This window comes from Diadema antillarum, unplaced genomic scaffold (assembly GCF_040938485.1).
Source record: "Diadema antillarum isolate AM-2024a unplaced genomic scaffold, OU_Dant_1.0 scf00000224, whole genome shotgun sequence".
Lineage (NCBI taxonomy): Eukaryota > Metazoa > Echinodermata > Echinoidea > Diadematoida > Diadematidae > Diadema > Diadema antillarum.
Genome location: NW_027271113.1, coordinates 89,526 through 115,609, shown reverse-complemented (window position 1 = coordinate 115,609; position 26,084 = coordinate 89,526). Strand labels below are relative to the sequence as shown.

At 37.8% G+C, this 26,084-nt stretch overlaps 1 pseudogene; it reads right to left on the bottom strand.

Annotated features, from left to right (window-relative positions):
* Positions 1 to 5,416: 5,416 nt before the first annotated feature.
* The window catches only part of LOC139724621 (integrin alpha-8-like), a 59,726-nt pseudogene continuing 39,058 nt past the window's right edge, over positions 5,417 to 26,084 (bottom strand).

Here is a 26,084-nt window from a genome sequence, read left to right as displayed (position 1 = left end):
ATGATTAACACTTTAAAGGGATCGTATAGTTTTGGTTGAGATCTAATTTCAGGTTTCTAACATTTTTGGTGAGATAATGAGAAACCTCTCTTGTAATATGAAAGAGCATGTAATTCCCTGAGGAATTCAACGTTTATTTCATGAAAATAAAATTGGTTTTGAAATGGCTGAGATATCCAAAACAGAGCGATTCTAATAAAGTGTGGGACCTACCTTTTATTACGATTGCTTTGTTTTACTTTGTTTTTGGATGTTTTAGTCATTCCAAATCCGATTTTCATCAAATAAATTTTGAATTCCCCTTAAAATGGTATGCTCTGTACTTTTTCATAAGTGTTGGTATCTCGCAAAAAGTTAAAAGCCCAAATCTCATCTCCACCAATACTGTACCATCCCTTTAACATTGGTTGCTTCTATCCCTAACTCACATTTTAGAATTATTTTGAAGCACTAAAGCTGTGTTGTTGTTGTTGTTTTGTTGTTTCATCTGCAAATGGTAAATTCTGCCTTTAACGAGCCTTCGGAATAACAAACTGTATTCCATTTTCTGATTCACGCAATTTGGGAGTGACGCCACATAAGCCAATTATTGTTCGGATTAACGAAACCTATTTCACCAACCACCAAGAAATGATAGTAAAAGTAAAATATGCATATACTCTCACAATAGGATAGCGAGAAATGCAACTTTAAAAAGTAGAAGGAAAGAAAGCAACAAATAAAATTGCATGATTTCTAAACTACACGGACTCACAGAAGAACAGCTAGTGGCTGAACTGAGTGGCTTGTGGTGAAATGAAATAAATTCAAACTCAAAGTATATCTTTGGTTCGTGAATTTCGTAGGTACTGGTCAAATTAATTGGAAATCACTTAAAATACACAGGTATTATCTTGCTCATCCGTGGCAATCACTCAGAATTAAACAGCTCAACCATACACGACGCCAACGTGTGTGTGTGGGGGGTTCAACTAATCAAGGTTATCATATTTGTATGATTTTTTAATGTGTATGTGTGTGTGTGTGTGTGTGTGTGGGTGTGTGTGTGTGTGCGTGTGTGTGCATGTGTGTATTTGCTTACATTTGAAATCGAAAAAGATCCCGTTCAAACCCCTTGACGCGTGCCTGAACCCCCCCCCCCCCCCAAAAAAAAAAAAAAAAAAAAAATACGAGCCTGAATAATTATTTTTCATGGGCTACTTCCAAAATACAAACAGTCTAATATCGTCAGGAGGCAAGTCATTGTCGTCAGTATTTCGACATCAATTAGTAACTAAGTTTACGATGATTGATGATTATAGCTATGACGATGGTGATAAAAATTGTGAAAGTATGAAAAATAATGTTATAGGCAACCGTATTAGTAGTAGTAGTATAAAAAAAGTAGTAGTGCTAATGGAGCTACTGTAAATTAGCTCCATGGCAGTAGAAGTAGCAATAGTAGTTATAGTAGCAATACAAAATGTACTAGAAGTGATAGTGCAATGATAATAAAACATAACATACTAAAACATAATAAAACATAATGGTGATTAGTAGTATAAAAAAATAATATCAGTAGATAACCGCAGTGGTGGAAGTGGGAGTATAATAGAGGTATTACCAGTAGTTGGTAGAAGTGATAGCGGAATTATTGCTGGTATCTTTATGATAACGATATAAGCATACAACATAATGTAGTTTAAAAACAATAATATTAGTAGGCAACCGCAGTAGAAGTAGTACAATGCAGTAGTAAAAGAATAGAGGGTAATAGCATGGTGCTACTATATGCATTAGTTCCAAAGAAGCGACAGCGGAATGATTTCGGGTATGATTATGATCCTTATAATATAAGGAAGAATCGATCACGATTCTTATCACCATATTATGCACTATATTATAGTGCATAATATGGTGATAAGAATCGTGATCGTAATAGGAGTTGATAAAATAGAAGTGGTAGTACGAGAATGCTAGCAGAATGATCATCATCAAAGTTATAATTATGATTATGATTATGATTATGATTATGAAAGTACTTAACGATGGTGATGAAAATAGTGGTAGTACAGGGAGTAGATATAGTGGTGGTAGAGTAGTAGACCCTCGTATGACCTAAACTTTATTACATGTATAGGGAGCCTACTAGAAGTGAGAGCAGGTTGATTATGATTAAAGTTATTATAATAATAAGTACAATTCTCATCATCGTAGCTTATTGCCACAAAATCTCATGTGAAAGAGTCCAAGGTAATTCAATGCATATTGATTTCAGTTGCTCCTAGGAAAGGAAACCTGATCGTGGATTTCGAGCCATTAATATGGCGATGTATGTAGGAACAGGGACATTTTCAATTATTCATTATCGAGTTCTCAGAAATTTTGAATAATCATGATTTTGAATCTTATCATTATTTCTTTCCTTTTTGCAAACGGTATATCAAATAAAGGCTCACACCATTCAATATTTTATGAAGATAAACATATACATCTCCAAGACAAAAAAAGCTTTCCCGATTTACTCAGGTGAGTGGAAATACATGCAATATCCATTGCATGTAAAGTACACAATTTGATAATTCAAATTACTTTGTAAGTACTTTGTAGCTTTGCTTCGAGGCTTCGATTGTCTTCCTGATAAATGGTGCTTGCCAGCACATCCATCTGACAACAAGCCTGGTATTTGGCAGTTTAAATAGAAAAAAAAAAGTTTGTTAACACACTCAATGCAAACTAATGGAATGGATTCTTCCCAAGAGTTAAAATGCCCTTGTGACCATCTGAATATGCACGTCCATTCTTTGTTTGAACATGATTGATAAATTCCATAATTGTTATACCGGCCAATCAGCTTACGCGTTACTTATGTCACGTGCAAAACAAGTAAAATGTCTATAACCAAATGAGAGATCGAAAAAAGAAGGTCATTATTTTGTACCAATGTGCACATGAGGTCACTCCGAATTTGCTTAATTTAGTATTCTGAGGGGAAGTTTGTCAGCTTTGGGAAGGGGTCTGGAGTCTTTCTGTTTGTCTGTCTGTTCTGTCTGTCTCTCCCTGTCCCACCCCCTTCTCTCTCTCTCTCTCTCGTCTAATGCACAAACGTACACACACACACACACACACACACACACATACTCTCTCTCTCTCTATCAATCAATGTAATTTTTTTTCTATTTTCCTATAAAGACCATTCATCATTCTATCCGTCCATTCGTATACGTGCCCTTGAATTTATAACTCTTGTTCACGTCAAAACTCTACATTGTTGTCCGAAAACGTAGGTTTAAAAGAAAATAGGGCTCCAATATTGACTTTGTCGTAAATAAACATTCTGTATTAAGAAGAAACAACTTCATAACGCAACGTTCGTCTTAAATACATTTTATTAGAAACTACCAACAAACACTTTTTTATTGCACTCGAGTCATAACCGTTGTTATATATATTTACAATCAAATAGAGTAAAAAATTGTATAGACACCATATACACAAATTGTTTGGTATTGATTAGTGATGGAATAAATCCACATTCTTTTTAGTCCATGTTGTACTTATATGGCATGTTATGATAACAAAAGTTACACTTGATATAAAAAGCAAAAAATCACTACAAAGACAAAACAAAATAAAATAAACCATGGGTTTCAACGCTTACATCTGTCCTTATTACATTAGAAGTACCCAAGAGAGTTTCGTTAGAGGACCACTCTTTTGCAGATCTATTCTTGCATGTATGTAGGTTATCATTATTCGGCGCAGCTTAAAGAATGCATATTTCAAAAACTGGTATATTAGTAACAATATTAATAGTAGTAGATTAAATCAAGATAGTATTTATTAGAGTAATGGCATCTTGATAGAAGAAATTAGTGTTAACTGTAACATCAAGCTAACGTCACCATGGAATCTTTTTTTTTTCTTTTTTTTTTGGTTAGTCTGCAGTCCTTGATATTTTCTTAACTTGAAGAAGTCGCGATCTTTATAGTTCGGTCTGAAATGATTGTCTTTGATTCTGAAAATTACCGATTTATGATTGGCAAGACTCATTTCCATTCATAACCTTTATTTTCAACATTTGCAGACATTTACATTGCTTATATTGTTTCCTGTCATTTGAAAATCCTGCGCGTTAAATAAAGTCAGTTACGTTACATAAGATGAAAAAATAAAAAAATGTATAGGCCTATTTCGTTTCTCTTTTTTTTTTAAAGTTTGCAATAGCTGTGCAAAATGTAAAGATCTTGCAATGTAATTCGCAAATTCTTCGAAGACTTAAGACGAATATGACAAAGGAGGGAAAATGATTATAACACTACAAAAAAAGTCGAGAATGTCAAACATGTAAACGCACCCAATTTGTTTTTTTTTTCATTGTTATCACTACAACTTACAAAATGATGACGAGATATTAGGAGCCAGATAAACATGAAACACGCGGGTGTTTTTTCCCTATCACATCCATGCTTGTTTGCATGCAGTAAAAAGGGCAGGAACGATGCATGTACACAGGAACTGTTATTCAAGTACTCTACACGAAAGAAGACAAGACGTTTATATCCACTGTGCAACAGTAATGAGGGCATTCCCACTTGTCTATCACTATGTATAATCAAAGTAGAGTGACCACTTTTGCTTTCGAGGCAAGTTCACTCCTAAGAAAATGAATGTATGACACGATGGATTTCTTTAAGCAAGTGGTCAGGATATTTACCGTTAAGCCTATCCAAAAGAAAACACATATTCATCAAGTAAAATTCATCAAAAACAGAGGTATCAGTGTGGAGATCGATATTCATATTTCAGCTTCCTTATTGGACACAAATGGTTCGTAGAAATCCTTTCCGTTATAGACAAACTTATCTACATTAGATTTGGCGTCTGCGCATCAACTCGAGAGCACCATCTATGGCAGTATCGTTGTGGAAGACTGAGTCATATCTACTTTCGAATAGTAATTACGATTGTTTTCCCATTTTCAAAAAGAAGGACGACGATTCGACTATTCGTGCAATTATTTTTGCAATCGGCCCTTCAGTTTGGTTTCGTAACTCAGAAGCAGTTGGCACGGTGGTTCTCTTTCTTTATCTACCAAGAGACATAACAAACTTTTAGATTGTAACCATGGTTACGGAGGAGAGAATTGTGGAATACACGAATTAATCACGAGACATACGAATACAGGTAAAGGGCTCAGTGGTCAGAAGCGTGCAATGACCATTATAGGTTATATGCGATCATACCTGCTTTAGTATTAAATTCGTCATGCAGGAAATATACATATATATATATATATATATATATATATGCTTAGTACTTCATAAAACGAAAATTAATTCGTTCTTACTGTGAGACCACCCCGACTTGTTGATAAAACTGGGTGATGTTTGTTTTGGTGATTTTCGAAATCCAGCCAAAACAATACCATCTTTTACATTCACATCACTTCTTCATGTCACGACAGCGCTATCTGAGGATCTAAAGTTGATGTTCATGTTCATTCCCTCTGCCTTTTGCCGTTCTCTTACAAGAGACAACATGCATGCCAATGGTTTGATAAAGAGGAACTTTTCATGATTCGCTCTCAATTTGCCACGACACTTCGTTTGAAAGAACGCCACAGCAAGCGTGATACAGACATTGCCACGTATTATAGCACGTGTAATAGCATGTGAATGAATGGGGCAACATTGCGTCAAAGCTCTTCCAGTATCATTCTTGCTGATTCATCCCCCGCATCATTTTGGTGGAACCGTCCGGCATCTTTGCTTGCTGGAATCGTATTTGTCAGAGCCCGAAGTGTCGGACCGTGCCATCTTCCTCCTCTGCTCGGGGGTGATCTTCTTTCGCTTGAAGAATCCAATCTAACGGACAAGAGAGATGCGAGGTGGCAAAGAGAGAAGACACCACACAGAAAATGGCGGGTTACTCGAGGAGACAAGGATGTGCCATGCATTTAAATCAACCCATCAAGTCTCAGGGTAATTTTTGTTGCACAATTCACAATTATCTCATTTTCATATCATTGTCTGCTCTAAATTATAGTTGAGATAGAAATATTTTGAACTGGGCCCTGTTTGCATAAAAGTTGCCATCAAACATAAGTCAGAAAATCAAACATACGTCTGTGAATGCTCAATTTTGATTGGCTGATACCTGACTTATGTTTGATTTTCTGACTTATGTTTGATTGCATCTTTCTTATGCAACAGAGCCCTGGTGAAATTGTCGGAATGTCTACTAAATCAGACAGAAATTCACACAAAGTCACCAATATGAGACTGAAGCAAAAAAAAGTTTGAATGAACAAAGCAGGCTCAAAGGAGTGTTTTGCATTTTTACTCTAACTTATAAAACAAACAATGAATAGTAATAATCATCATCATACAAAAATATAGAGTACCAAACCTTATTTTTGTGTTTGTAAGACTTGATAGGTTAATCATGTCTGCGACAAAATCGTGCCTGTCACAAGTGACCCACGTTACTGGTGCACATTGCGGGGAATGATAATTCTACATCACATCTACTACCATCCTTCTACACCAATACAGTAACTACCTATCTAATCGCTGCATTCCAGGTCGGCACTAGGTAGTGAGAACATGCACACACACACATACACGAACACTTTACAATGGAGGGAGGGTCGTTGTACAGAATCAAAATTTTGAGTCATCAGGTCGACAACAACAACAATAAATACAGCAACAAATCGTGTGCAATACATTGAGAAGACAATGCAGATGGATGACTTTCATCGACTCACTCATGACCCTAAAATCACAGACCACATGTTCTCTCTTCGTCAATTTGACGAAGCGTCTACTCCATTCACCCATTCTAAAACCTATGTAGAGTTGGCAGGAAAAAATAAACTAAACAATGTCTGCTGGTCATTTCAATGAAAATGATAGAATGAGCGACAACGCTTTCTCGCATGATTTCATTTCTGTACCCGAGGACGCGGTCTCTTTCTCACCTTCCACAAAATCAGAATCAACATAATGACTATGAACAGGCCGACGCATGCCGCGACGATGTAGATCCAGAACGGAATCGTGATCGAGATCTCCACGTCGTCGGTTGCCAAGAAAACGTTCGTCGTCACCTGCGCAACACAATCACACAATGTGTCAAGAGAGATTCTCAGAAAGCCTTGGTGATGTTCTCTATCGCATCAACTTTGATCAACTTTTTATTCATACACCGATGATGATTACAGAATCACATAAGATATAAGGTGAAGTGATATTCATACTGTACCATGCACAATACGACTTTTGGCGGGCTCTAGGTTCAATTCATGAGAGACAAAGTGGCTATGGCATTCTTTCGGCTATTTAGCTCTTACAAATGATCAATAGAATAAGAGTTGATTGGGAACCTGCATGACGGAGGCAATTATTGTCTGTCTTGGAAGTCTAGGAGATTTGTATCATAATATTCATTTTTCTTTATTTTTCTCTGTTCGACACACTCAAATTAAACAAAGATGATTAAGCCAATAAAATTTACTGAGAGTGGAAGAAAAATGAAACATGGAGTCTGGGAATCTAAGAATTTAGTTTTCATCGGCTCCTATCCAATTTTTCCTGATGTTGCAGAGCGTTTCATTAGAATTCATATACAGGCCATTATAAATCCTCGGCAGTTTTTTTTTTCTATCGTGATACCAAAATTTCGTTATAGCCCAACAAATAATACATATGAAGATACAGTAGCCGATAATTGTGGTACCTGAATTTTGCTTCGTTGCACTCGAAATTTCGTTATAACTGTGTTCGCTATAACAAGAGTGCACTGTATTCGGATTTTCGCATGACCCGTTTGTTGCACATGACCCGTTTGTTGCACGAGGCCGATTGATTTGTATCGTCATTGAAAGCACTGTTCATACGCCTAATGTATAGTTGTCAGGCCTTACCGATCCCTCTGCCGAAGGTGTCTGGCGGTATGGAATGTCATAGTAAGACCCCTTGGTCGTGGCAGAGGCATGAGAAGAAATCGTCACGTCGGAGTAGTTCCCCTGTGAATGTTTGGTGCGAAAATGGTGAGAAAGACATTAGTGAAATTATAGGGAATTAAGAAGATTGTATTATTTTCTATTAACCTGAGGTTTTTTAAAATTTACTTACAGGGGATATGATTAATTCTATGAACACCTTAACATTATGAGAACAAATTGCGTGCGTGCCTGCCTGCTAATCATTAGTTACTTCTATTATGGCTGACTTATTCATTTTCCCGAAGGATTGAGGTGATGTTCAGGATCTCTGTGATTAAACCTCATTCACCGTAATTTATTTCATGATGAAGAGAAAAAAGCGATAAATGCCAACAAAATTTTCTGGTATTTATTTCTGACGTTCAGGTAGATAGGGTGAACGTCAGACGCGAATTGCTTAAAAGGTTAAAATGAACGAACGAACGTACGAATGAATTAATGAATAAATGAATGTATGTATGAAAGAATGAATGAATGACTGAATAAATGAATGAATGAATAAATGTATGAATAAATGCAGTGTATGAGGTCAGAGTGCATAGAGGGTAAAGGATGAGTTTGAGATCGGAAATTCAAAACGGACCTCGTGAAGTGTGTTGATTAATAACCTCGATCTGATGCTGATCACGAGGTCGGCTTTCGCTGAGCTCGCCGCCAGCAGACTGTCCAGGCGACAAGTGATGGTGACGCAGTTTTGCAGGGAGCAGCATTCTAGTCGGCGCGGAGGTAAGAATCCATCTTGGTTCAGCGGAGGTACGGTGAGGACACCACCTGTTGTATTGGGACAGTGGGAGCGGTCCCGCTCCTGGTACGTCTCCTCAAAAACCACTCTTGATTCCAGCTAGAGGAAGTGGAAGAGAATGCGAGAGACAATGATAAATACACTTGAAGAGTTCGCGCCTTGTTTTGCGATAACATTCAATCTAATTCCATTCAATTCAGTTCCATTCCATTCAATTACGTTCAGTTCAATTCAGTTACGTTCAGTTAAATTCAATTACGTTCAGTTAAATTCACTTCACTTCAATTCAATTCCATTCAATTCAATTCAATTCAAATCAAATCAATTCAATTTAATTCAATTCAATTGTTTTCATTCCCTTTTCCCAACACAATAAAAAAATAATAAATCAGGAATTGTATGGGCATATATCCATTCGACTGTGCAGAAGAGTATAGGCACTTTTACGTACCTCATTCGGGGGTAAACTTCATTCTCGGTTCATTGCATTTGGTTAGTTCAATATCTATTTTGTGTGTTTTATTTCTTTTATTGGACCACTGAAAAGCAGGCCATAGGGAAAAGAAACATTTACCTATAGGGACAAAACTGCTGTAGCTGCCAGCGAACCAAAAGATTTCGTGCAGGAGAGTACCTGATCGTATGAACTGGGCCGAGACTTCTCCTTATTTTGTAAATTTGTGATCCTCCCTCCCTCAGAAAAAAAGAAAATAATTCAGGCTTTCCTTGCCACAACTCTCTGTAAGCAGCAATTATCTTACGATGTCTGCAAACGATGGACCTCGACTTCTTCACTATTTACTACTTTGAAAAAAAGTACTTGGAAAAACTAATCATTGTACGAACTTCGCGAGGGACCAAAAAACAACAACAACAACTGCTGATATTTTCATGTCAACAATACTCTCAATTAACTCGCAATGACTACCCAAGTTCCCTATTGCATTCCTTGAACTACGCCCTCACCGGTAAATCGACCGGGTAGACGAACGCATTCACTGTGCACGCCTTGCCGTTGTTCATGGAAGCTCTGGTAAGAAGTAATAGGACATTATCATCGTGCGTGAACAGCGGCCAGTCGATGTTTACTACCGTCGGTCCAACATGGGAAGGACCTTTGTTGATAAGCTGTATTGGAAAGGGCAAATGTCCAGAAAAGAATAAGCATAATATAATATGTTACTCTGACAATGAAAGAAATCATTCTTCATTCTCGTCATCCTTTTCGTCGTATTCCTCCTCCTCCTCCTCCTCCTTTTCATTTTCAATAATTTCATTTCATTTATTGTGTCTGCAAGGATAACATGAACAAATCACTTAAACAAAAGCATACACATTAGTTCATCATCTACCATGGCTAAGATTTAGTTGTTAATTTTATTTCATTCATTGTTTCTGCATGGATAAAATTAACAAATCACTTAAAAAACATAAACATTAGTTCATCATCTATCATATCTAACTTTTCAAGCTACTCCCTTCCATCCTCCTCTTTCTCCTCATCTTCCTCTTTCTTCGTCATCATCTTTTACTCTTCAGTCTCCCCCCTCCTTCAGTTTCTTTCATATCAGTTCATCATAATTAATCCTATCCATATATAGGATATACTGCAATTAGTTATCACAAGACACCAGAAGAAAGAAATATGCAGACGAATACAACAACCCTATAACACTGAAAACGCCTCTTTAATCTTGAGATGCGAAATACTTTTGAAATACTAAATACGATTGAAACAGATGATGCGCTAGGAGGGAGTGACTCAATATCGATCGCCGTTGCCTACCTGTAGAGTGCACCCCCAATCCATACTCCAGACCAGTATATAACGCTACCTTAATAAACAAGTACACATTTGATCGAGTCACTAATGTTCAGTGTTCCTACCGAATAATAATGCCTAATTTCTGGCCCGATGTCGTCCTCTGATTCGATCTCCCTGTCACGTGGATATTCCTCGGGGTCAAAAATTACTCTCTCAGGAGTTGACAGGCTGGCGGGAAAATAGATAGATAAAAATAGCTCAAAAATAAACATACGTGTAGATCTCACACAACCATCATCTGCCTCGGTTTACAGTGGTTTATCAGTATAAGCGCATGTATTATAATGTCACTTGACCAGAAATGTCAATAACGTAGTTATGGCATCACAATGTGTGTACTCTCACATCCATTTCAATACTATCAGTTCCTAGTCGTTCACTTCTCCACTTCTCAAAACGAGCAAAGCTATCAGGCAATCGGAAGAAAATGTTCTGGAAATCGCAGGAAATCTAGATAGGAACAAACAAACAGATCACTTGACAGTAAAAAACAAAAGAAATACGATCAATACAGACTCTTCCAATGTGTAGTCATATCAGAAATAATATACCGATTGTCGAATTCTTTGAGCGCTTTGGTTACAAGAACTATGGAAATTATTGAGTAACTATCGTTACCAACACATTTTGACCCTATCTGGAACGTAACATAGTGACAATAATGGTTCGGACGTGTCCTTGTGTAAGGTCAAAGCAATTATAAAAGACGTACACTCTGAATATGTTCTTAGTCCGACGCATTGGAGTGCATGATATCATGCCACACTTTTGTAGGCATGATGAGGGAATAAAATGGTTTTTGAGGGGTGACATACCCAACGAGGTTGATGGAGGCCATGACTTCGACAGGGATGCTGATCTCGACCCGATTGTCCTTTCGTTTGTGTTGGAGCTCCGCCTCAATACTGTAAAAGAAAAGAAACAAAGGAAGGAGATTTAAGAACGTGGCAGTAAGTTACATTGTAAAAGAGAGACTGGAGGGTGTGTGTGTGTGGGGGGGGGGGGTGAGGAACTTATACTCAAAGTCAAACCTTAACACATGAACAGATTTTGGCATTCAGTGTTCACTTTCTTTAGATGTGGCTAACTGGTAAACTATCATGTATCCAACAGTTCAAAAAGTTCAGAACGCACTTATCTATTTCATGATATACTTTTGCCTTTTTTTATATCTCTATGACCTTGGGAGCCTTGTGAAGTACAGAAGAGCTCAGGAAAAAATGGTTAATTCTTTTCTACGATTGAACTTTCTATTCTCATTATATTCATGATAATTTTCGTTACTTTTGTTCCAAAGATTCCCTTCTGCAAATAGAATAAGACAAAGAGATATTAAGATGGATGACTGACAACAGCGGAAACATAAAATAACAAGAGTCATTAAAGGCAAATCAGACAACAAAGTACTTTCATATAACAGTCTGCCTCTTTGCAGAAATGTTGAAGGTGACCGTATATAAACAAGTTTTGATACGAATAAATGCAAAGATATAGGAATGCAAAGATTTATTTGACAGGGATAATTCGATAGCTATAAAGTTTTTATTAAAGCTGTGAATTTTAGAGTTGAAGGTTATAGCCAGTAGCTTTAAATATTCAAAGTTAAATAAATCGAAAGCATCGTCTCACAGTGACTTTAAAGGTACGTATATGGCAATGAGCTTTCGAGATTATACTTCCCATACACAAAATATTGTTTGAAGTCTTGAAGGAATTAAAGTGTCTTTGATTAGTTTGATTATGTATTTATCTGGCAAAGGTGCTAGTATATTCTTGCATGTATTCAAGATTTAGAGTCGATCAGTTCGAGTTATTTATTTCATGTGATATATCTCTCTTTTTTTATTTCATGTAACCTTGGGTGTCTTATATACAACGGATGAGTTAAAGGAAAATTGATTGGAGCTAATGCACAATTAAGCTTTCAACTTTTCAAATTATCTTCATCATGATTGTGAATCGAAATGTGAGCTTTTCACCTTTTGATTACGTATACAGATTCCCTTTCGAGATTAACATTATACGAGAAGGTATCAAAATGAATGATCAAGAACAGTGGCGCAGAAAATAATGAAAGTCACAAAAGAATATCAAGCATCAAAGGTATACGTAGATATATGTTTCCTTCTTGTTGAAGGTGACCGTATACAAACAAGGTTGAGACAAATAAATGCAAAGATAAAATACAAAGATTCATAATAAAAGTTTGCCTCTTTGCGGAAATGTTGAAGGTGACCGTATACAAACAAGGTTAGATACGAATAAATGCAAAATATAGAAATACACAGATTCATTTGACAGGGTAGCAACAAAGTATTAAAAGCTGTCTCTTTTAGAGTTGAAGGTTGTTACTAGTAGCGTTACGAGACTGCCATTTATTATGAATAACCACTCCCATGGATAATAAACATTATGTGTGTAGACAATGCGAAAGTAAGAGAAATTATAGATTTAGGAGATATCCAAATAATATCAGATTTACCTGCTGACTTCCAGGGTAAAAGTAATTGCGTCAGCCTGCCCAGACAAGTTAACGTTCTCAAACTCAACGCGGAGCTTAATCTGGGGAATAGGAGATTTAAAAGCAGAAGAAGAAGAAGGTGAAGAAGAAACGATCAATTCTAAAGATGCAAATGATGATAATCACTCGTAATCCAGGCAATAGGTAAACTGCAAAGCAACACAATAGGACATTAGGACAATTGATGACGACACAATTGACAAGAACAATAATGAGAAGGTGAATGGTTCTGAGTGATCTTTCACAGCTCACTAAATGCATTACGGCCTTACATCACACTCGCGCGCACACACACATCTTACGGTCAAATTAGTCAACAAAATTGCAGATAATTCAAGCTTCAGCTTAAGTTGACGGTCTCCTGCATTTTGTTTGTATTAATTTGATTGAAATAACTAACCTATACAATGTTTCATTATTGGTACAAACTGTTTATTACGTTGTATGTACTTTGTTAAAAATGCAGAAATTAAAGCAAATCAAATCAAATCAAATCAAATCAGATGCTTTACAAGTTACATTGTATATAAAAAAGAATTACAAGTTCTACCTTTCCTCCGGAGGGAAGAGGATTCCCGACATTACAAGTGACGACGGACAGTTGTACGTCATTGGTGCAGGTGGAGGGAAAATCCTGTGAAGGTGAGCAGAAACCATGGATACAAGGGACAATCTTTTTTTTAACACCATATTTGCAGGATGTGAACATACATTACACGTTTGATAAAAGGAACATTGATCTTCAATTTGCCAACCTAGTATATTAGGAAAATACTTAGTCAGCAATAATAACTCGCTGAAAAGATTCATATGATAGGAATGTCAACTGGATAAAAGTTCATTTTTGTCACAATCAATTGCAAATTACCTGTTTGATTAGGCTTTCGCCTACTGGATCAGTAATCAATAATAGCTTGTTATGAACTAGGTAACTATGACCTTTCCGATTCTCTACCGTTTCCTCCTGTAATAACTTGCCATATCATAATCATCCATTAAACGCAGAAACCCATGCTGACATAATGACGATGTTATTTAATACCAAGGATTCAGTTATTGAAACACTTGGATGACTTCGCTGACAAATTCCTTTGGTACAGAAGTTAACAATTGCTACCGACACCCCGACGAAGACGAGATTACTGACCTATTACCTTCATTCAAACCAATTCAGTTGGTCTACTTTCACTATGGGAACTTTCTCTTTACTCATCTTCAGACGTAGATCATTGTACTGATGTAGCCAAAAACTTCGCTCCTCCATAGGCACTGGTCATAATAAGAGTTTGGCCAACTTACATGGTGTGCAACAGGGCGAACATTTCTTTGCTAAATTCTTGCCTAACAAACTACTATAGTGCCACCCAATGGAGCAAAGTTGACTAGACTCTATGTAAAGATGACACTGACATTAGGCACTGAGAAATGATTTTCATGACATTATGCCTATGTGCACTGAATTCTCAGGGAACAGTCCCACGTGCGAAACTCACCTGGTGGAGTTGTTCGGCTTTCTTGAACAGGAACTCTGGAGGCGACTGTATTCGGAGACGAGACTGGTAAGCATCCTCCCCACGGTTTGTTATCACCGCTACCATAACAACGTTCTTTCTGTCACCAACGTACAACACTTCCACGTTCCTAGAATAGATATTGTTAGATGTACATAACCGAAATATTGTATGTATGCTACACCACTCATTGGCAACATAATCTCGATTTAATTAATTTTGCATAGTGAAAAAAGCAACTTCAACACTGTTCAACCTGTGATAAAATCAAATTTTGATAAACACAGAAAGTAAGATGATCAACCTTTGTGGGATTTAAAGTTTCGATTTTTGGTAAAAGCACACATATGTCGTTTAAAGACTAGATTCCGTCGCCTCACACTTCCATCATTAAGTTGTGATTTCTATTAAAAGTGAATATAAAAAGAAGGAAATACATAGTAGGTTTCAAATGTACTGATTCCGCAATAATTACCCTTAGAAGGTGATGATATTAGTACAAAGATTTGTTCTCATGCTTAATTCCCTCAGAAGCACAATAAGCCCTACTGACCAAGTGGAAAATCAAACAATGAAACACTTACTTTGTCACGGCAAGATTAAGGTCCGGCACACAGATCTCGTTTTCGCAGTTCCGTAGTATAGGGACCTGTAGTCATTAGTAGAAAGCAATTGGCATAGGTGAGTTCACAGTTGTATATTCAGGCAACGGGAGGGAGGGGGGGGGGGGGAGGGAATCAACAACAATAGTGACAATGACGAAATAGTTTGTTCCGCTTCCCTAACTGATGCCTTTTGCTCGTAAAATGAGATTTAACATAGGTGGAAGTAACCTGTTTGATTCATACTGCTTAGAACACCTGTATGTTTTTGCAATCAGGTTGAATTTACATTTTTTTTTACCCGACAGAGACAACGAAATTGGAGTTGAGGGTTAAGACTTTCATTTCAAGCAAAGCTAAACAAAACAAAACAAAGGTAAAACCAAAATGGCAAGCCGGAAGAATACTTATGCAACCAACAGATAATAATCAGTTGGATTAAATCTTCTTCGCATGCAGTTTGTTCTTCAATCAATATTATTATTTGAATTTGCTTTAAACCAAACAGAGATAAACGAATCAACCCGAAGGGCTAGTGGACATTCCTTTGGTTTACCATCAAGCAACGAACATACCGTAAGAGCCGCTGAGGCAGGGACTCTGTCGTTGAGAATCGGTTCGATCGTTGAAGATCGAGTCCGAGTGCTGTTCAGTCGCTCGTCGGAGAGTCGTATGTCTGCGCGGAAGGATACGGGCGTCACTTTGTCCACGATCGATGGCTGTAACAGAAATGGGAGAGGTATTTTAGATTCAGTTTGTTTTGTTTCCTCATTTGTACTAAAAGAAAATCATTATGACAAAGTCGGCAATCTGTTCACATTGTTTTCATTATCATAATTCATTAACAAGAGTACTCAAAAGAAATAGATAAGGGCCTATGAGTATAATTTACGTAGGCCTACATAAATTTCATCGTATGTTAAGGTAAACATAAGGAGAAGACTATTTGCGATAAGTAATTTTGCTTGATTGCCTTGACTAGTATACCGGCACTGAAGTCGAAGCCAGTGAAACACGCCCAAACTAGAGTCACGTCGCTTCTTTTTTTTTAATGATCGTTACTTTTTCTTTCATTAATGGGGTCTCTTGGTTGCCACTCAATGTATTGCGTTCAATATTCGATTCACGTGACTCTCAAATATTTCTACTTCTATTTCTGCGGTGCTTCTCATCAAAGCATGTTCAGCAACTGGATTAAAGGATCTGTGGTGTGGTGCTTCTGACCATGGATGCAATTTATGTTTTGTGCTCTTTCGGGTGTGTATGTGTATTATAATTATTATTTTCAGTTTGTGTCATGTCATGATGTCAAAATGTCGAAGAAAAGCAATCGAAATTCTTGAAGTTTTATGTGCAAATACTCATAGAGCAATAACTCCTATCCATAGAACAATAACTCCTAATAAAACAATAGCAAATCACTGCAAATATTTGAACGCACGTCACTCAAAAGAAAAGTTTTGAGGCAATGACGTCATGAAATTACCACGAACTTCACTATTTCGTGAAGACATGCTTTTATTCAGAATTTACACATTGTTAAATGTATTACATTGTATGTACTCTGATGAAAAAGATCAACCTGCTCAATGAGGTGTAAAGCTTCATTCTCAAACCAAGATAATTATCTTTACCGTCATGTAAGCAACGTGTGTGAGGCAGAGTTCTGTATCCTCGTCGAGGAAGACTTGGTTCCTGATCGTGTCCACGTTGACTTGGTCGATGAGCTCGAAGTAGCATCTCTGCGTGACAGCGAGGGCAGCGTCGGCAACCAAGTCGTAGTCGAGGACTGAAATGAAGAAGGATTCCAGGATTAATCGAAGATGGTAAGTGCAAGAGCAGAAGCCGATATTTCCATATAGGAGATATGTGATGATTGCAAATACAATGTAATTCAATAAGGCTCTTCTCAGATCATACTATGTTTTCAGTTCTCTGGCGTTTTCAGAAAACCCAATGTTCGCAAAACATGACGATGTTCAACATTATGTCATGTATACGATAGAATCACAAAAGCGGTGTAATGTACATCCATCACAGGTGCTGCCAAAGAAGCTAAGAGTTTTATGTAGTTTTAATTGAACAACCTTGCTAAGACAGTACGTAGACGCTGAATACAGAATGATTATCATACCAGTTAAAGCAAAGAGATAATTCTACTCGGCGAAATGTCACCATAGCAAGAATACGTATTTATTGGAGGAGATGCGTATTGTCTATATACGGGGAAAAGACATTCACTTGCTCAATCGCTGATGTAACTTGAGAACACACACCAAACAACAATGACAATAAAAGGGGCGGATCCATGATTGTGTACTCACCTATACTGGCAGGCGTATATCGCCCACTGTATGACAAACACAGCGTCACGTTAAAACTGCAAAGATGATTAAAATGAATGAAAAGGATTATGATAATAAATGGTGACGAAAGTATGAAAGTTTGTTTGTTTGTTTGTTTTTTGCGCCCCTCTATTCTAATAGCCACAATTGTATTAATGCAATAATGCATTCATTTCGGCATGGTTGCTGAATGTCACACACAATGACAAAAACGCAAAAGCCAGGCTCGTCCCAATTTTCGCTGTACTATATCACGTGATTGCATCAAAGGGGAAAATTTTCAAAACACATGAAAACATAGTTCGTTATTCTAAGGGGTTTGTTAATCCGAAAATACAGTAACATTCATTATTATCCCAGTCTTTAATGTTTCGTTACTCTGAAAATGAAGAAAGGTTCGTTATTCCGAGCGTTCGTTAATCCGAAAACGAAATGAGGTTTGTAAGTACGCACCTTTTTAGTACTTTCTGATCAACGAACCTTATTACACATTCGGACTGAACGAACCTTTGGAATAACGAACATCACCCGTAAATCCATCGAGTGCCGACAGATTAGTTAAGCACTAACTGCCATTTAGGGAGGATTGAGAGGAGTTATAAATTTGTAGCTATTCTGAGGATTCCATGTAACGCGCCCTCTGAATGAGGACTAGATATCACAGTGGGGCAATGTATAGATAGAAATAATACAGGAAAATTCCCAAATCGAAAGAGGATGATATTTCCATGACCTGTTATCGAGATGTCTTTATGCTACCATTATTTTTCCATATCTTTTATAGGAGGTGGGTCAAGAGTTTCGCTCATGTCCTCAAAAAAAACCCCCAACACTTTATTCACGGGCGGTAAGTAAAATGATCCATACCCGAAGACCGGCAAGCCGCTGCCGCTCAGTCGGTAGCTGGGTTCGGTCAGCGTGATGCCGGTAATGTCTGCTGAAAGCCCGGCGTGGATATCAATAACAGGACGCGAGCTGTACACAATAAAAGGAGTGGATTCTTCGATAAGAATATTATGCAGATGACCACAATAATATCAATATTGAAAGTAGTGGTGATGCTAACGTTGCTAGCGATGATGATGATGATTATAACGATGATTGTTTTAGTAATGATAGTAATACTTATAATAATGGCAATGTTTATAATAAAAACACTAATAAATGATAATAATAATAATAATTATGATTGTGTTGATAACAATAATTACGATGATAACAATGCAAAACTTATGTTATTAATTATCAATGAAGGGGTGATTATCATTACATACTAGTGACTAACATGACCGTGAATTAACAAATACAAGTGGCTTTAAAATTAATGCTCAAAGACTTTGCGCTTGACAACGTATTCAAGTTGTTATCTAAATAGACTCCTATAGATCCGTAACACCCTTAAGAATGGTTAGTTTCAATCCAATATCACAAGCATTCGGCCACATTGTATTTTCGAACTGCATCCTCCTGTGAACGCATGAACAGGAAGTGTTCATGCTTTATAGAGTTGTAGCTAGACGTGCGTGATGTTGTAACAAATCCAGTTATCATGCCAGCAGAAATGATATGTGCACATCGTGGTGTCATACCGGCGACACGACATTTGCTCGTCTCCAAGGACTTAGATTTAGGGTTCGTGTTGTGATTCGGCTTTAAACTTAGCTTGAGGTGATGATCATGATTAGGTTTAGGGTTATGTTTGTTGCTAGAATTCATCTTTAGTTTTAATGTGAAGATATTTTATGGGAGCAATAGTCGCAGGAGCATTAATGTCATGGAAGCATTATACCACGTCTGTCCCTTTTAGGTGTTTGTACTTTTTCCTCTCTTTATTATTTTTAATAGCTGCTTCCCCCTCATATTATTTATGTTCTATTTGCTAGACAATGTGAAGGATGCTACCAGCGACAATGCGTTGTTTACTAAATTGTTGACTGTCGCACAGCCTTGGTAATTATACGTGGAATGGAGGGCTGAGTGTAGTACCCGCAATATATGAAATGTGACACGACTGGCCAGACCTTGTGTCTATGCATGCACAGTCTTCCTCTTTTGACAGTTGAACCACAGCACTGATTTCCACGTGGGTCCTACTTTCTTTCTTCTTCTTTTTTTGTCTAACATTTGAACAGCATTATTATCTAGCAATGTCTCCCCAGGACAATGCCTTGGCTGCGATATAGCGATATATGATCTAAAAATTAAAACAAGAACATATTCGACGAATAGAACGATTTCACTCTGTATTCATATCCCATCATTTGTTTTTAGATACTATTTCCTCCTATGGATATAGGGACTATAACGAATGACCAATAGATACTCCACAGGCCAATGAAATCCAAATTTACATGCGTTTCTGCATGCTGCTATGTCTGGCAAGCCTCAGAAACTCTCTGGTTAGCAGAAACATTTTCTTTTTCTTTTTTCAGGTTGTTCATTTACTTTTTGTGTGTCATCTATTACCTTTTTATTATCATTTCTATTGTCATTATTCTATTTTTTTTTGCATTTATCTTGGGTGATCTTATAGCTAATTTCCGGGGGGGGGGGGGCTGCTTACTGACATACGTACACGAAACTTGATGTATGTAGAAATGTAGGTACATGAAATGTCACGTATTGTTATACATGTATATGATATAACTGATAATCATGTAGTGGTTTGAAAATTTCCCCCTTCAATCATCTCTAAGATGAGTAAGATGGTACAGTAAGGATAAGGGGAAGGGGCAAGGGGAGGGGTGACGTCATACAAAATAAAATCTTACTGGAATAACGCGACTGCCGAGGCCTTGTACATTCCGACAACGAGATCTGAAAAGAAATGAATGCCGAAAAGGCGACAAGATAAATAAGTAATATCAATTACATCAAACAATCTGCCATTCGTCAAATGAAACACATTAATTGCTTTTGAAATTGAATAATATACACAACAAGAAGGCACCTCTTCAGACACAATTCATGCGCTACCATGTCAACACAATGAATAAAATGATCAATGAATTACGCGGTTGTATGTGAAGATACCTGGATATCCGTTCCCATCCATGTCCAGCCCTCCGGACATGGAGAACCCGAATGTTGGCCAGTTGTGTCCGAGAGACGCTGGATCTAGGACCTGGAGAAAGAAACAAAAAAAAAGTTTGGAGGATATAATATAGCACATGGATCAGATGATTTGACACGCGACATGCTCTTCACGTTTTAGCGTCTGTTTTTTGGTTGTTTTGTGCTCGTTTTCTCTTTGATTGATATCATTTCTATATCGGCAGAAGAGAATTCCAAGGAGAGTCATTATGGTAATTAACAGGTGCTTGAATTGGTAATGGATTGGTAACTGATCCAGGGAAGCTCGTCTTCCATGGGGTCCAGTTGGATGTGAGGCTTGATCACTTCACCGGGTTAAACATCCTGCTCTTTGCGACGAATGAATGAAGCGGGATCTTTTACGTGCATGAGTTGTGACTCTCTCTCTCACACGGGACCTTCATTATCATATGTCCTATCCGAGGAACAGAGTGTTTACTGTTTTGCCTCTATTGCCAGAGGGGACGGTATGATTACACACAACATTGCTCAGTCCAAACTCGGGTTTGAACCCGGGTCCTTACGATCGTGAGGCAGACGCGCTACCGACTGAGCCAACTCACCGCCCATTGATGCAACATTCAATGCGTTTGTGCTATTGGCTTACCGCCGATAGCGATGTTAATAGTCTATTGGCTATAATCACCATTTTCGTGCCACAATGATTGTCGACACAAAAAAATTTTCTCCACTTTCATGGAATTAATAGCTTTGTGTTAGCGTTTGTTATCACCTATTCATGTATTTTTCTTATTGCTTTATGTTTGTTTCTCACGAAAAGATGACTCTTAATCGATGATTTTTTGTTGCATTTCCTTTCGAAGAAAGGTACAAAGGTATGTTTATCAGGAGCCGTCATATTGGCAAATTAAAAATGTTACTGTCAACAACAAACTCATTCTTCGTCCATTTGGAATGCCTCCTCTTTATGGCTGATAAAAACGAGTTCACCATAAATTCAAGGCTCAGTACTTACTATTACACAAACACACTCAAAACACGCACACACACACACCCTCACACACACACACGCACACACATTATACACAAGACTTCACATGGAGGGCCATAGATTAACACGGAAGAGGTCATGGTGAGATGCGAGTCATCATTGTTTATCACGTCGACATATCCTTGACGAAACCTTCATATACCATGATAACGTGTTTTTGATTTTGGACGTGGTAATGTTATCATCTGACGTGTGTATCTATACAATCTGACAGCCCCACCCCCATGATACGCAATGTCAAGGGTAGTTAACGCGTGATAATCGCACTGCAAAGTTTTAATGTTACTTTACCTCTTAAAAAGGTATAGCTAGTTTTTCTGAGCGATGATTCAGCCAGTATCCTGAACTATCATTAACTCTTCCTCAATCTCCATCCCCCACCTGCCAATCGAGTTTGGGATAAGCATGGGACTCCATACCCAAACAACACATTGAAAAGTGGAAGAGATACAGTCAAACCTGTCTATAGCGACCACCCAAGGGATACGAAAGCAGTGGCCATTGCAGACAGGTTGCCGCAAAAGACAGAGGATTAACATAGCATTTCTCTTGGAGTGAAGTGTGTTTAGTGGTCTTATACGACAGGTTGTCGCTATAGACGGTGGTCGCTATAGACAGGTTTGACTGATGCCGTGCTATTCTAAACGTGTCTGGACCCCCGCGGATCGGTTCCCGTGGCCTCACTCCGGACCCCGTTCAGGTATTTAATACCGGAATCACATCAGCCCTAACACAGCATTCGCGCACCCCGCATCTCATTATTCTCAACCACGGCTTTTAACATGTTGTATTAATATTGTTATACCTGAGATGGTGATTCAGGTAACCCCTGTCCACCGGAGCTGTGGTAGATGTAAACGCGGCCCATTCCCGTCTCCCCGTCGTGTGGTGCCCCTATGGCAAGATCTGGAAGCGAGAATTAGCCCAATGCAGAATTGCACCATAATTGATGATATAAAGTGGCAGTCAGTACTCTTTAATGATTGTTGAGAATTGTGATACTGCAATACACGTATAGAAATTATTCAGTTATGACTCAATGTGATCAAATAGTAATTCAATTTTCAATTTAATGAAAACTCGATTTCACTTTTCAACAAAATACATTTGACAAGGCATGGAAATGAAATGACAATACCGTGAAGTCGATTCGAAAATATATATCATTCTCATGAAATAAATATGGTTGCTATTGCAATGAAACATAAGTTTAAGACATATTCAACGAAATATTTATATAAAATAAGTATTTTGACCTGATCTTGAATTAATTTACATTTTCAGTGGCACCAAAATGGTAACATTGTAAACATGAGAAACACAATGTACATAATTATTATACAGTAATAAGTCCGAAAATATTCTATTCTATTAGAAATTACATAAGTCATGGTTTGCTATATGTGAGAAGCATTTTGGGAGACAGACAGAACTAGACAGAAATGATTGGCATAATAGTGTATATCCGAAATCCCTTCCAGCATGAGTTATCTCTAACACAATACAGACTGAACAATAATATCAAATATTTTCCATCCCTCCTCTCCCTGACGTTATTTTAATATCCATTAAAAATTAAAGGCATTGTTTGTAACTTTGTCGTTATTTTACTAGAGAAACTATTTGGTAGAGAAACTTTCGTAATTCCTTGTTTTTTTATTACATATCAAAACGAATGGGTAAATCTAACTATATATAGAGAGTGGAGCATTTACCTATATTTTCACACACACACAAACACACACACACACACACAGAGAAAGGAAAATATGCAGCACTTCCACCTAATGACACTGTTGTGATTTTCAAAAGTTTTCTCCTTTATATATTGTCTTAGTTGATGTATTCATTTCTTAATAGTTTACCGTTGAACCCATCTTGGTTGACATCCCCCAGGGCAGCCAAAGAGAAACCAAACCTCGCTCCTGGTCGCTGACCAATTAGCACCAGAGGGGGCAGGAACCTCATTGCCTAAAAATGAAGAATAATTAGAAAACAAAGTGGTTGTACAGGCAGAAACTCTACAGTTGAAAGGCAGTGCGATGATTACGCAGACATTAAACAGGGATATTTAGCAATGTCACTGATAACTACATTACTATAATTCAATCAACTCTTCAATTCATAACATTACTGAATATCAACAAGGAGAAAACATTTATACCTCAGATAGAGTTCATATACAGGATTTAATGTTTACCAATATCACTATGACGACAATCGCATTGTACGAAATTCATGATAACACGTTCAGAGTCATTCTGCTTTTGCACACACGATTAAAGGATTTCGGATGACGATCTCATCATTTCTCACCTCGGCGTCGGTCTGATAGACGGAGACTCGTCCGACGTCGTAGTGCAGACTGTTATCATGCTGGTCGCTGTACATGGGAGACGCGACCACGAGGTCATCGAATCTAGAGGAGATGATAATCGATAATAATTATGATTCGAAATTGCGTCGAGGAACACAGGTACTCTCAGGTACTCTCAATAGAAAGGGATCATCTTGAAATAGGTGCATGTACCTTGGTCAATAAGGCTTTGTCTTGTGTGGGGGGATGTTACTGATTAGAATCCTTAAAGAAAAAAACCGCCCCCCCCCCCCAAAAAAAAAGCAGTAGCTATAGTAGTAGTAGTAGTAGTAGTAGTAGTAGTAGTAGTGGTAATAGTAGTAGTAGCAGTAATGATAATAGTAGTAGCCATGGCTCGACACTAACTTTTTTTGTTTGGTGGCCCGATGGGGCCACCAAAATCCTAAATTTCACATTTTTGGTGGCCCGAGAAAAAAATTTGGTGTCCCAAACAAACAATAAAAAATGTTAAAAGTCTTTTTTTTTTTTAAATGAGTCAAATATTTAAGTTTCATGATAGTAAGAATTAGAAGTTAGACATATCTACTCATAAATAAACTTCAACAAACTTGCAACACTCACTCTCAGGCACTCATTCAGTCCTTTTCATCCATCCTTTAAACAAATTTAACTGCTAATTTCCGGCGCACAAAGTTACGAATTTATTGACATACTATTAAAAAAAATTTGGTGGCCCGACTTTCATTTTTGGTGGCCCTGGGCCACCGGGCCACCGTTAGTGTCGAGCCCTGGTAATATAATAGATGTAGTAGTAGAGGCAGAAGTAGCAGTAGTAGATTTGTAGTTAAAAAGTTGTATAGTGGTAGTAGTAGTATCATTTTACTACTACGGTGTATTACAGTCGTAGTGGTAGTGGTGGTAATAGTAGTATAGTAGAATAAGAAGTAGTAGTAGTAGTAGCAGGGATGCCAAGTTCAAAAAAAATTTATGAATGAGATTTTCATGACTCGGCATCTCAGCATGTGTGCGCGAGCGAGGGTGTGGGAGGGGTTTTTCCTCCCTGTGGCCTCCCACGGTAGGGAGCTTTTTCAATTTTTAGCTCTTAATGGTGCAATCAGGTGCATACCTAAGTGACTATTTTTTACTTATTTTGAAAGACAAAAGGGAAATATACCTTTATTTGCAACTATCACTTTAATTTTTTGAGCTATGCTCATTATTATAGGCCCAAGTTGCAGACTTCGCCCGATGCGTGAGAAAAATGGGTGCCATGCGTGAGATCGTGAGATGGCCCCTAAATGCTTGAGTCTCACGCAGAATGCGTGAGACTTGGTAGCTCTGTAGTAGTAGTAGAAGTGTTAGTTGCAGTTGAGCCAGCTGTAGTAGTAGTAGTAAAGAATTTTCGTAAAGTGAATTTGTTGACTCGCTTACCCGTCCCCGTTGAAATCTGATGACGCCAGCGTGTGTCCGAAATATTCGCCCATCTGGCTGCCTTCGAACACCGCCAACTCGTTGAGGGCAGCGTCCATGATGGTTACCTGCCAGAAACCGAGGAGAAACAAGGTTAAAGCAAAAAAAAAAAAACAACAACAACAACACAACACAAAAAAGAGACAAATATACAATAAAGAAGGAGGAGGAGGGGGAGAGTTAGAAGGGGAGCCAAAAAAAAAAATCGCACACACGCGCGAGCGCGATAATCAAACAATGGACATCTCAATTAGTCATAATTCTTCATCCATAACTCTTTGTTAACAACTTATTTTTCAGTGTCGTCACGTACTTGGTATCATAATTTGCCATGAGTAGCAATAATACATGGAGGATGTGAGCAAGGGACGTGTTGATAGACAAGTATATACGCAATGCCACTACACATGCACGCGTACACACGAATACATTCTTTTTATGAGTTCAGGAAATACTTTATGATCGCATTGTCCTATGAAACAGACAGACAAACAGACAGATATGATGTTAATGATGATGAAACAGCATTTACAGAGCGCCATTTATTTGTAGAAATATTTAAAGGCGCCCGGCTCCCTCAATGTGTCACACATCATTCCAAAAAGTTGCTTCAATTCAGATTTGAAGGTATTGAGGCCGTAGAGATAATATAGATA